This window comes from Argentina silus (genome assembly GCF_951799395.1).
Source record: "Argentina silus genome assembly, chromosome: Y".
NCBI lineage: Eukaryota > Metazoa > Chordata > Actinopteri > Argentiniformes > Argentinidae > Argentina > Argentina silus.
This window is the reverse complement of record NC_139654.1, coordinates 43,869,814-43,880,985: the sequence shown is the minus strand read 5'-3', so window position 1 is coordinate 43,880,985 and position 11,172 is coordinate 43,869,814. Positions and strand designations below refer to the sequence as shown.

Below are 11,172 nucleotides of genomic sequence, written 5' to 3'. Positions count from 1 at the left end.
AAAAGTAATCACTCTCTAGAGGGTACAGACATGCATGCCGACGTTGGCTTGGATGACCGGTTTTACACCCATAACATTCGTTTTTTAAATGTTCATCTATCACCAGTGTTAACAACATGGCAACGCCGGCCTTCACCGTGTCCAGAAAAACATCAACATCCTGACGCTGAGATTGAAGCCGGTTCTCTAGAATTTCTTTAACCTCTACAACCATCGGATCAACCAAGGGAGGGTTCTGAGGGGTCCCCTGTGCAGTGATGCTAGCTTCCGCAGCGGGTTCGTTCTGAGCCCCAGCGGACCCTGGTACTTGCAGGCTAGGCAAAGTCGGAGGTGTCGGATAGCCGTTGAGGACAGAATGATCTTCAGCCACTGGGGCTGCAAAATCTGAAACCTGACCTCCGGGGGTGTACAGACCGGGTGCTTTGTCGAATGTTGGCTTGCCGGTATACGGCCTATATCTTCTGACGGGGAATTCAAGAGTCTCAAACAGAGTATTTGACGCGTCGCTGTCGGGCGAGGCGGGTGAGTAGGTGACAGGGGTAATAGGCTCCTCGGAATCGCTCTGATGCTCTAGGGCTTTCCACCTTGTGAGGTCGTCCGTCTGGGCATTCCGGTAGTCTTCAAGAACCGGTTTATACAAATCATCGTAGCCGCTAGATTCCTGAGAAAGGCTCGGAAGATAGCTGAGAAGCTTAGACTCTTCATTTTGAGATTCTAGGGGTTTACATTCCCCACCTGTAGAGTAGCCTTCGTCTTCACTTGAGGAAGGCAAATCGTTGACTGTGAAAAAATCAGCCATGTTGAAGTAATAAGTATTGTCGCACAAACTCGTTTTTCCAAACTTCTTATATAGATTGTAGGTGAGGGGGCGGGGGAAGGGGCATGTGTCTAGTAGGCGTGTCTAGTAGGACGGGGTAGTAGAGGTGTCTAGCACGATTTACTATGATTCAACACCGTCTGTTTCAAGCGTGTCTTCAGGAAAAAGATTACGACTGCATGACTCTAAGTCAGACAGAGATCTAGGGGTTAAACGCCTGGAAGGGCCTGAGATCCGTTTACCTGAGCACGTGTTCAGACTTTTTGCCAGCTGGAGGAGTCTCAGTCTCTGACTTTCCAGCTTGAAAAACCCAGTGATAGATTTCAGGAGATTTCTCAAGGTTGAGAAGTCTACCACTTTGAATGCCAGTTTAATAGGCCAGTAGCGCTCTTTCTCCATCACCGTCTTTGGTCTTTCAGAAGACTCTGCCTCTGTCTGGAATCGCACCAACAGCCATATGTGAGATCTTGAACAGTCAACAAGAAAAGCTTCCTGCGGGTTACGGCTCGGTACTCTAAGATCCACGCCCATCTCTATAGAAGCTTTCATACCCTCCAGGGGCACGCTTTGTGTGTCGTGCACAGATTGCATGTAGCGGATGAATTCCAAGATGTAAGCCTTCAATGTATCGAATTCTGATGAATAGATTCTCAGACGATTCTCAGATTCTTTTTCGAAAGCGTATATGTCCGCATAGGGGTGTGCACCTCCAGATGCAAACTCTACATACACTACACTACCATCCATCAATTCCCACATCATACTTGTAGACGCCATTTTAGACCCTGTCATATAGCCTCAACTACTACTACAGATCTCACCCATGCTCATATATATATATATACACCTTATGCCCGGGAAACACGCGTCTCATTGGGCAAGCCTCAACAGCCCACCACATCCGCCCCCAAAGGGGCGGAGACATAATTTTCAAGTATTATTTTCGATGATTAAATTTATGTGACGTCATCACTTTTTGTCACAAAGTGTATACTATATTCTCTAATATGAATAGTACACCATCAACAGCTTCCTCCTGTGATAATGATTTATTAACCAGCTTCAACACCAAACTAAGGGCAACTATCGACTCTGTAGCACCAGTCAAACAATTTGATTGATTTCCTGGTGAAATGCATTGCGGACATATGGATGTCACAGAACTAGTCATTCGAGCAAAAACCAGGTAGGACACTCCATTTTAAAAAGCGTGTTTTCCGAACCAAAACAGCGTTTGTAAATGACGTATTTATTTCAAGGGATCTCGTTCCCTGATCGCTACCGATTAAAGATAGTCATTACAACCTTTAGGAAGCTTTTAAAAAGGTTGAATATTACATGGACCTTTACAGAACACAGCTGTAAAGGTGCAACCTTTCCTCTCCCAGGCTGACACTGAATGACAAATGCATGCTTGTATTACTAGCAGCCTTGATTACTGTAACACTCTCCTGTCTGGTCGACCAAAGAAAGCTATTGGCAAATGATACAGAATGCAGCAGCACGAGTCAGATGGAGAGCACATATCATACAAGTCTCTGCACTGATAACCTGTTCGTTTTATAATTTATTTTAAGATAATTGTATTAGTTTAGAAATCATTCTATGGTCACGCACACCACTGCATGTCAGACATGCTTTTAAGGTATATACCCTGTAGATCCCTCAGGTCCTCAGGTACTGGCCTTTTAACTATTCTGAAGATTCCAACAACACCTATCTACTTCCTGTTTCAAATGAATAATACTGGGCAGAAGTCTGCACAGGGATGCTACAGACACATTAGCACACTGCAAAATACTGTCACCTATCTAACCATCTGTAGGAGTCTGCAGTGCACAGGGGTTACACACTCATCAGTACCCTCTAAAACACTGTCACTATCATGTCACTATCACACTGTCACTGTCACTATCACCTGTTCCACATGAATAGTACTATATAGGAGTCTGCAGAGGGGTTACCTTGTTGGGAAACACAGTGTCTATCTCCTCCTGCAGCTTGGTCATGATGTGAGGGTTGGTTGCCAGATTGTAGGCCAGGAAGGACAGAGAGCTACTGGTGGTCTCATAGCCAGCAAAGATGAACATCATTGCCTGGGACAAGATCTCATGGTCACTCAATCCTATGACGATGGGAGAAATGGGGTGGTAGGTGTGTTTGTAGGTATAGGTGTTTGAGGCAGGTACTGTATGTGTGTGTGTTAGATGCTAGTATACAGTGTGTGTGTGTGTGTGTGTGTGTGTGTGTGTGTGTGTGTGTGTGTGTGTGTGTGTGTGTGTGTGTGTGTGTGTGTGTGTGTGTGTGTGTGTGTGTGTGTGTGTGTGTGTTTAAGGCAGGCACCTTTACTCTGCTCCTCTCCCTTTGAGTTGCTGTCTTTCTGCGAGTCTATCATCAGCTGCAGGAAATCTACCCGACTCTGGAAGCAGGCTTACGTCAGATCAAAATCACATGAGAACTACCAGATGCTACCAAATCTCTACAATTGTATTACACAATACTGGCTGAAGATCGTATATTTGATCAGATATATTTACATACCTTCCTGGTGCTAGCCACGCGATTGGACTTGATCTTCTGAAAGACAGCGTAGAAGAAATCTGTGACCGAGGCAGGGAATAGGGATACCTCCTTGTTTGCCATAACAGGACCCATGAAGGGGAAGAATGCTGGACGGACAGGAAATGCCACGGTTACAAACAGGAACAGGAAATACCATGATACGTGACTCCAATCCTATTCAATGCACAGCCCTGTCCAGAAACAACTCCTAGGCTCTATCCCTAGACACTTCTGTATCCAATCCACTCAGATCTCCAAGTGTCCAGCATTTAGGAACTAGAGGTTGGTTCTGGACAGGGCCCATGTGTTTGTCAAATGAGTAGAGCGCAAACCATTGGCAGTGTGGTTTATGTCAGTCTAATCAATGAAATCGATAGCTTCATTTATTAAGCACAAAATGACTGAAAGCTATATGGGGGCAGTTGTACCGACTGTGAGGAACAGTGGGCTGAAGATGTCAAACTTGAGCATTTTCTTGATGTTGGTCACAAAGGGGTCGGAGGGGTTGTGGAGGGAGTCGATGTCGACACTGAATGAAGTACTGACGACCACATCCATACTGTATGGTCCAAAGAACCTGGAACACAACCACACAATCTCTGACTACCAGAACCACAACCACAAAATTAAAGGGGGAGTTCACTGAAATTACAAATTCACCTTATCGTCTCGGAGATAAATACTCACTCCTTTAGTTCAATGGGCTCATCGTTATCAGCCGTCTTCTTCAGATTGCTGACCAAGTTACCAGAGTGCTGCTTCATGATCCTGAGCATCTGAGTTGGGAAGGATACATGGAAAAATATCATGATTGATACGTGGATTAATATGTGCAAAACATATATTAATATCATGTTTGAAACAGGAATTATTTTAATGTTTATATAGCCTGATAATATACATCCATACAGGATACATTATGTATATAGTCAAAGAATAAGTGACTCCAAAGATGAACTATTATTCTATACTCTGTCATCTGACCACTGAACTTATCGAAGATAAGATCAAATATACTTTATTGTCCCGGATGAAAATTTGTCTTGGATTAATTAATTAAAGTTGCTGCTTCACACAACAACAAACAACAATGAATACACACTATACACATAGTACAAATCACACACACACTCTCACACACACACACACACACACACACACACACACACACACACACACACACACACACACGCGCGCGCATCAGAGTTGTTAGTCATTCATTTATTTGTGTTGTATAAAGGAATGAATGAAAGAAGGAGAGGAGAGATGGGACTGTACCTCTTTGATCCGCCCACTGGTGAAGGAGGGAGACAGGACACTGCGGATCCGTCTCCATGCATCATCCTCAGCGATAAACACGGCGTCATACAGAGGCCAGTTGAGATAGATATTCTAGAAAAATAATAATAATTATATACTGCAAGATTAACCTACTATTAATAATGCTATAATAACAATGATATTATCTATTTAAGGAGTCCTTATGTTTTTTCCCCCATACAACAACTTCAATTCAGTGTATTACCCTCCTGTTAGTGAAAAGGGAGTTGCATTCCTTGATGAGGATGGTTTTGATCATGGCTGTGTCCATGATACACAGGATGGGCTGACGGCCATCATAGATCCTACAGACCAGCAAAAACAAAGATAGCCTCAATTCTTCGTGGCATTGATTCCACAAGATGTTGGAAACATTCCTTTGAGATTCTGGTCCATGATGACATGATTGCATCACTCAATTCCTGCAGATTTTTCAGGTTCACTTTCAAGATGTGAATCTCCCGTTCTACCACATCCCAAAGGTGTTCTATTGGATTCAGATCCTGGGAAGGCCACTGAAGAACACTGAACTCATTGTCATGTTCATGAAACCAGTTTAAGACAACTTTTGCTTTGTGACATGGTGCATTATCATGCTGGAAGTAGCCATTAGAAGATGGGTCAATTGTGGCCATGAAGGGATGCACATGGTCAGCAACAATACTCAAATAGGCTGTGGCATTCAAGCGAATATACCGTAGATAGAGACAGACAGACCCATCACAGATCCTGCACTCTTAGAAAAAAAGTGCTACCTAGAACCAAAAAGGGTTCTTCTTCCACTCTCCCTTTGAAGAAACCTTTTGGGTTCCATGTAGAACCCTTTTCCACAGAAGGTTATACAGTACCGTGCGAAAGTAATGGGACAGTGAAGCATTTTTTCTTCTTTTTGGAGTTGAAATGAGAACGTAGAGTTTCTCATTTTTGATTTGATTATATTTGTGTACATATTGGTTTATCATTCAGAAATTACAACATTTTTATGCATAATCCCCCTATTTCAGGCTACACTAAAGTGATGGGACAATTGGCTTGACAGGTGTGTTCGTCAGGTGTGTTCCATCACATAATTTGTGCAGTCTGCTATTGGTGTCTTGTCAACATGAGGACCAAAGAGATGTTATTGAAAGTCAGGGAAGCCATTATGATGCTGAAATATCAGAAAAAAATGAAACATAGCCAAAACCTTAAACCTACCAAAATCAACAGTTTGGAACTTCATTAAAAGGAAAGAAAGCACTGGTGAGCTAAGAAATCGCAAATGGCAAGGAAGACTTCCAGTGGATAACCAAAAAATGCTCACCATAATAAAAAAATAATAATAAAAAAAACTGCCCCATAGATTAGGAACACTCTCCAGGAGGTAGGCGTCAATGAGTCAGAGACTACCATCCGCAGAAGACTTCACCAGCAGAACTACAGAGGCTACACTGCAAGGTGCAAACCACTACTTAGCCACAAAAACAGGCTGGCCAGGTTACGGTTTGCTAAAAAGTACCTAAAAGAGCCTGCAGAGTTCTGGAAAAACATGTACCAGAGTGATGGCAAGTGTAAAGTGTGGAGAAAAAAAGGAACTGCCCAATATCCACAGCATCCCACATCATCTGTGAAATATGGGGGAGGGGGTGTTATGGCTTGGGCATGTATGGCTTCCACTGTAACTGGCTCACTTGTCTCCTTTGATGAGGATGAATTCAGAAGTGTTCAGAAACATCTTGTCAGTCCAAGTACAAGTTAATTGCTCCAAACTCATTGGACGGCATTTCACCATACAGCAGGACAATGACCCAAAACATACTGCCATAGCAACTAGGAAATTATTCAGGGCCAAAAAGTGAATCCTATAGAATCCTATAGAACATGCATTTAATTTGCTGAAGAGGAGGGCAAAACATCCTAAAAAAACAAACAACAATCGCTGCAATATAGGTCTGGCAGAGCATTACCAGAGAAGATACCCAGCGTCTGGTTGGGTCAATGGGTCACAGACTTTTGCACTTTTGCATACAAAGGATTGGGGACCAAATACTAAACATGAGTGCTTAATTTGGACATTTGCATAATGCAAAAGAAGAAAAAATGCTTGTCCCATTACTTACGCAGGGCACTGCAAATGGAACCCATAAGAGTTATTCAACCAAAGAATCCTTTTAGAACCCTTTTTTTCTTTATTTTTTTAATTACATTTTTGCCCTTTCAATGACATGGAGGGAAGACACAATCACTTCCGATTTGAATTCTGACATGTCGTGGCTCCTCTTTATTCATGCAGTTTGAGACGTGCTCAGAGGCAATATAGGATTGTTGTCAAACATTGGCAACGCACAAGTTGTGTTTGGGACCATACTACAGAATACTTAAAAGCTTAAAACTTAAATCGCTCAATAACAGATTCAAATTATTAATGTGGAAGCATGAAATTGTTGCTTGGGCAGTGTACTTGCATGAAGACAGATCATTTGTCTTGGTGTATGAGACCATTTCGTCGGTTGGATCGTCTGTGTTTGTGAAAATCGCACGGTGTCCGCCTGGTTTAAGAGTGTATACTGTAGACACTGAGAGATATATATATCCATCATAGTTAACAATAACCAGGATCAGTTTAGCAGACTCCCCCACAGTTTCCCATATTTCTGGAAGCTCTCTGTGTCAAAATTGGTGAAACCACCCTGGGAACAAAAAAACAAAACAAAAAAATAGCCAGTTCATAAATGCTTGTCATAAACCTGAACTGTGGCTTAGTTTATGATGGCCCTTTTCCACTACAGACCGGCTCTCACTCCTCTCTTTTCGTTTTCGTTCAAAAGCTTTATTGCCCATTTTTCTGGGTAAAACAATTCATATTCAGCTCCCATGGCTTTCACCACAACAACACACATCATGGATGAGTCTACAATGTTGTTGTTTATGGGCTTAATCTCTACAAACCTTCTTATATCCCATTATCGTCCCGAGGAAAGGGATGGGTTTAGGTCCAGGAATGCCTAGTTTTTTTTATATTCCATATGGCCAGTATCCATACCTGGTCAGAACAAATATAAATCAACAATCTGACTTGAAACAAAAGCAAAACGATCAAGTCATAGGTATCATTGAAACTGTTAGATAACTGTAATTATCAATACTATCATTTGTATGTATTATCACAACTAACTAACTAACAAATAATATTTTTTATTAAAACTTCTTACACTACGATCAGAGAGATGAGTAAGGCAAGGAGAGTCCATGTCTCGGTGGAGAAGTACGGAAGGTAACCCATCTTTACAGGTTCAATCGCTTCTTCTGAGTAACCCCGGACACGTCTGCTGAAGTGATTATTTTATCCCGTCATGACACCTGTGTTTCAGATCATGAAACACAGGCGAAAGAGTATGTGAGAGGTGAAGTTGAAGCCATGGCTAGTGAATGATTGAAAGGGGATCCCTGCGCAGAGGGCAAAACTCAGTGATGTTATTGTCGGCCTTTATCTTAACATCCTGCTAATAGTTGCTGCCTGTTTGATCCCTATCGGGTTTTAATAGTTTGCAGACCCATTGATTCAAGAAGGACTGTGGGGCAAATATTTTTGGGCAAATATTTTCTTTCGAGTAATACTGAATTTTACATATTTGAACTCCTCTAAAAATGTGTTATGTTCTTTACATGTATGCACTTGTTTTATATCATTGGCTCCTAAAAACAGTATTTCAAAATACTAGTTCAAAACACATCACATATTACAGTAATGAAGCAACTGATTAACATGAATACAGTGCTCTTCATAAGTATTGGAAAGAGGAAGCATTTTCTGTTCTTTTAGCTCTACACTTGGATTTGAAATCAAACAATTATTATGGGGTCAAAGTAGAGATTCTCAACTTTAATTCAATGGGTTTTTAAAAAAACATTTGTAAACATACTCCCACTATTTCAGGGCTTCAAAAGTATCATATAATGTCCAAATAAAGTACTAATGTTTCGTATTAGGTCAACAATCTGCCTGAAGTCTGCGACCCCACCAGGCACTATCCACTATCCACTATCCACTATCCACTCATCTTTAGAAAATCATTGACTAGCCTCCCTACAGCAATATTATCTTGACATTAGGATCCTTTGTCCAAACCAGGGTGTATGTTTGGTTGCAGGGGCCCAGGCTGTGCTCTCTGACTGCTCCAACTGTAGTAGACCCTGCAGTGAGGAAGAGGTCAACATGCTGCAGTACCGTCAGCCAATCACACACAAGAACCAACAGATCGCCAAGACCTCCATTGCACCATGCACGCACGCACACACACACACACACACACACACACACACACACACACACACACACACACACACACACACACACACACACACACACACACACACACATACACACATACACACACACACACAAACACTGTCTCAACAGCCCCTTCCTTCACTCTCACTCTCTCTCTCTGTAGGTGGGTCAGGCTGCGTATTCAGCCTCTAAGGGGGGTATTGTTGGGATGACTCTACCCATCGCCCAAGACCTGGCACCCATGGACATCCGTGTGGTCACCATCGCACCCAGTCAGTAAACACACACACATACATACGCACTCTTTCACACACTCCTCCCCCCCCCCCCCTTCCTCTCCATATCAGACAACCTCTCTCTCCCTCTCCTTAGGTCTGTTCTCCACTCCTCTCCTGGCGGGTTAACCTGAGAAGGTGCGTTCATTCCTGGCCCGCCAAGTGCTCTTCCCCTCGCGCCTGGGAGACCCTGCAGAGTTTGCCCACCTGGTGACATCACTGGTTGAGAACCCCATGATCAATGGAGAGGTCGGATGGAGCTATCCGCATGCAGCCCTGAGAGAGAGTGAGTGTTTGTGTGTGTGTGTGTGTGTGTGTGTGTGTGTGTGTGTGTGTGTGTGTCTGTGTGTGATCCAAGGTATACCACTGTGACAGCTCCGATGTGTGTGTGCATGTGAGGTGTGTGTTCATGTCTGGTACTCCAAGCTCTGCTGTACTGTACGCTCCATGCTGTTTTGCTTTGTTTTGTAAACTGATCCAGTAATAAACTTCTAATGAGTCTGAGTCTCTCCTCCTCTGTGTCTGTGTAAAGTGAGGTCAGTAGGAGCTAATAGGACAAATGAAACAAGAATGAGCCTTATTAGGCAAGTGTACCTTCATTTGTCCTATTAGAAGTGAATAGAACGCCTGGACACAGGAAATGCTAAATGCTAAAGCTCTCATAACATCACACCTGCACCAGTGTATAGCTTTATGTACATGTCATCCACAACATTTGAGTGAAGGGAAAGGGAAGCACACATTTCTTTTGGAATGGAAAGGAGTCGAGGTACAGTATCTTGGTATACACACGTTTGCTCCAGTTTTGTACCCATTGACTGTGACCCTGTTTGTGTAAGAGGCTAGGGCTGACCCATTCTGATTCAAGATGTTTGTGTAAAAAAGGTATTTATTGCATATATTGTCCACTAAAAAGCAGATGATGGTACAAGTGTAAGGGACCAAGTGCTCCAACCTCAGTCTAGCCTGAAGATCATTCCATATCTGAGGAGCACAGCAGCTAAAAAGTTCTTCTCAATTCTGTAATCACTTGTAGCACATTAAATAGTAACAAGCTGCAAGTTTGATCGCCACTAAGTCGCCATAAAAGCAATGATGTGAGGTAAAATGGGAGTTTTAAAAGAACTGCTTCATATACAGATGAAATCCAATGATAAGCCCTTCTCAACGTCAAAGAATCCCAACCCACAGACTGATACAAAAGACAATGGTGGGTACAGAAAACATGCCTACAAATGAACTGCAGAGCAGAGTGATAAATCGGGTCTAGTGGTTTAAGAATTGAGGCTGTCGTGTGATTTTAAATTGTGTCACCATAATCACGGACAGGGAGGAGCGTTGCCAAGACAATCTTCCTCCTATTATCAAAGGTGAAGCAAGACATTTCTTTACAAAACAAGTACAAGTCTAACTCGCAAACTCTTGATCACTTTTTCAACATGTATTTTAAAAGTGTATCATCTATCTAAATGCCCAGGTACTTATAATGGGGAACTTGTTCAGTTTGGGTTCTTTTCAGGGTACAAATATGTTGATCATTGTAATCAATATTATGGGATATAGAGAAAAACATAACAGACCTCATGCATACCTCTTCAAATTAAGGTTTACCCAGATTGTTTCTAATCTAACCCATGTGCATACATGTGCCATGTTTTTTCTTCCTCAACTTGTAAATGTAAAAAACACAAACACCACCACTTTGTCTTTTTGTGGTGTTAGGAATACAGACCTCACAGATAAAAATGTTTTGATAAAGGTCATAAACCGAAACGTCGACACAATAAATAAGCAGAGGTAACAATCGTGTGTGCAGGAGTATTCATTTTTTTACATACCTTTTCTTCCTAAACTCATCATCACTCAACATAGTTTACAGCTATGCAACTTGTAAAATACAGCATTTCAAACATGACACACAGTTTGCC

The 11,172-nt window shown here is 42.3% G+C and overlaps 1 pseudogene across 1 annotated transcript in view; it reads right to left on the bottom strand.

Moving 5' to 3' along the window:
• Nucleotides 1–7,690, bottom strand: part of LOC310824142 (cytochrome P450 3A27-like) — a 111,643-nt pseudogene extending 103,953 nt beyond the window's left edge. Inside the window, exons 1-2 of the transcript in view lie at nt 7,628–7,690; nt 7,319–7,365 (exon numbers count right to left, since the gene is read on the bottom strand). The product of the transcript in view is annotated as a cytochrome P450 3A27-like (transcript). The remainder of the gene's footprint in view (nt 1–7,318; nt 7,366–7,627) is intronic.
• Nucleotides 7,691–11,172: the final 3,482 nt, after the last annotated feature.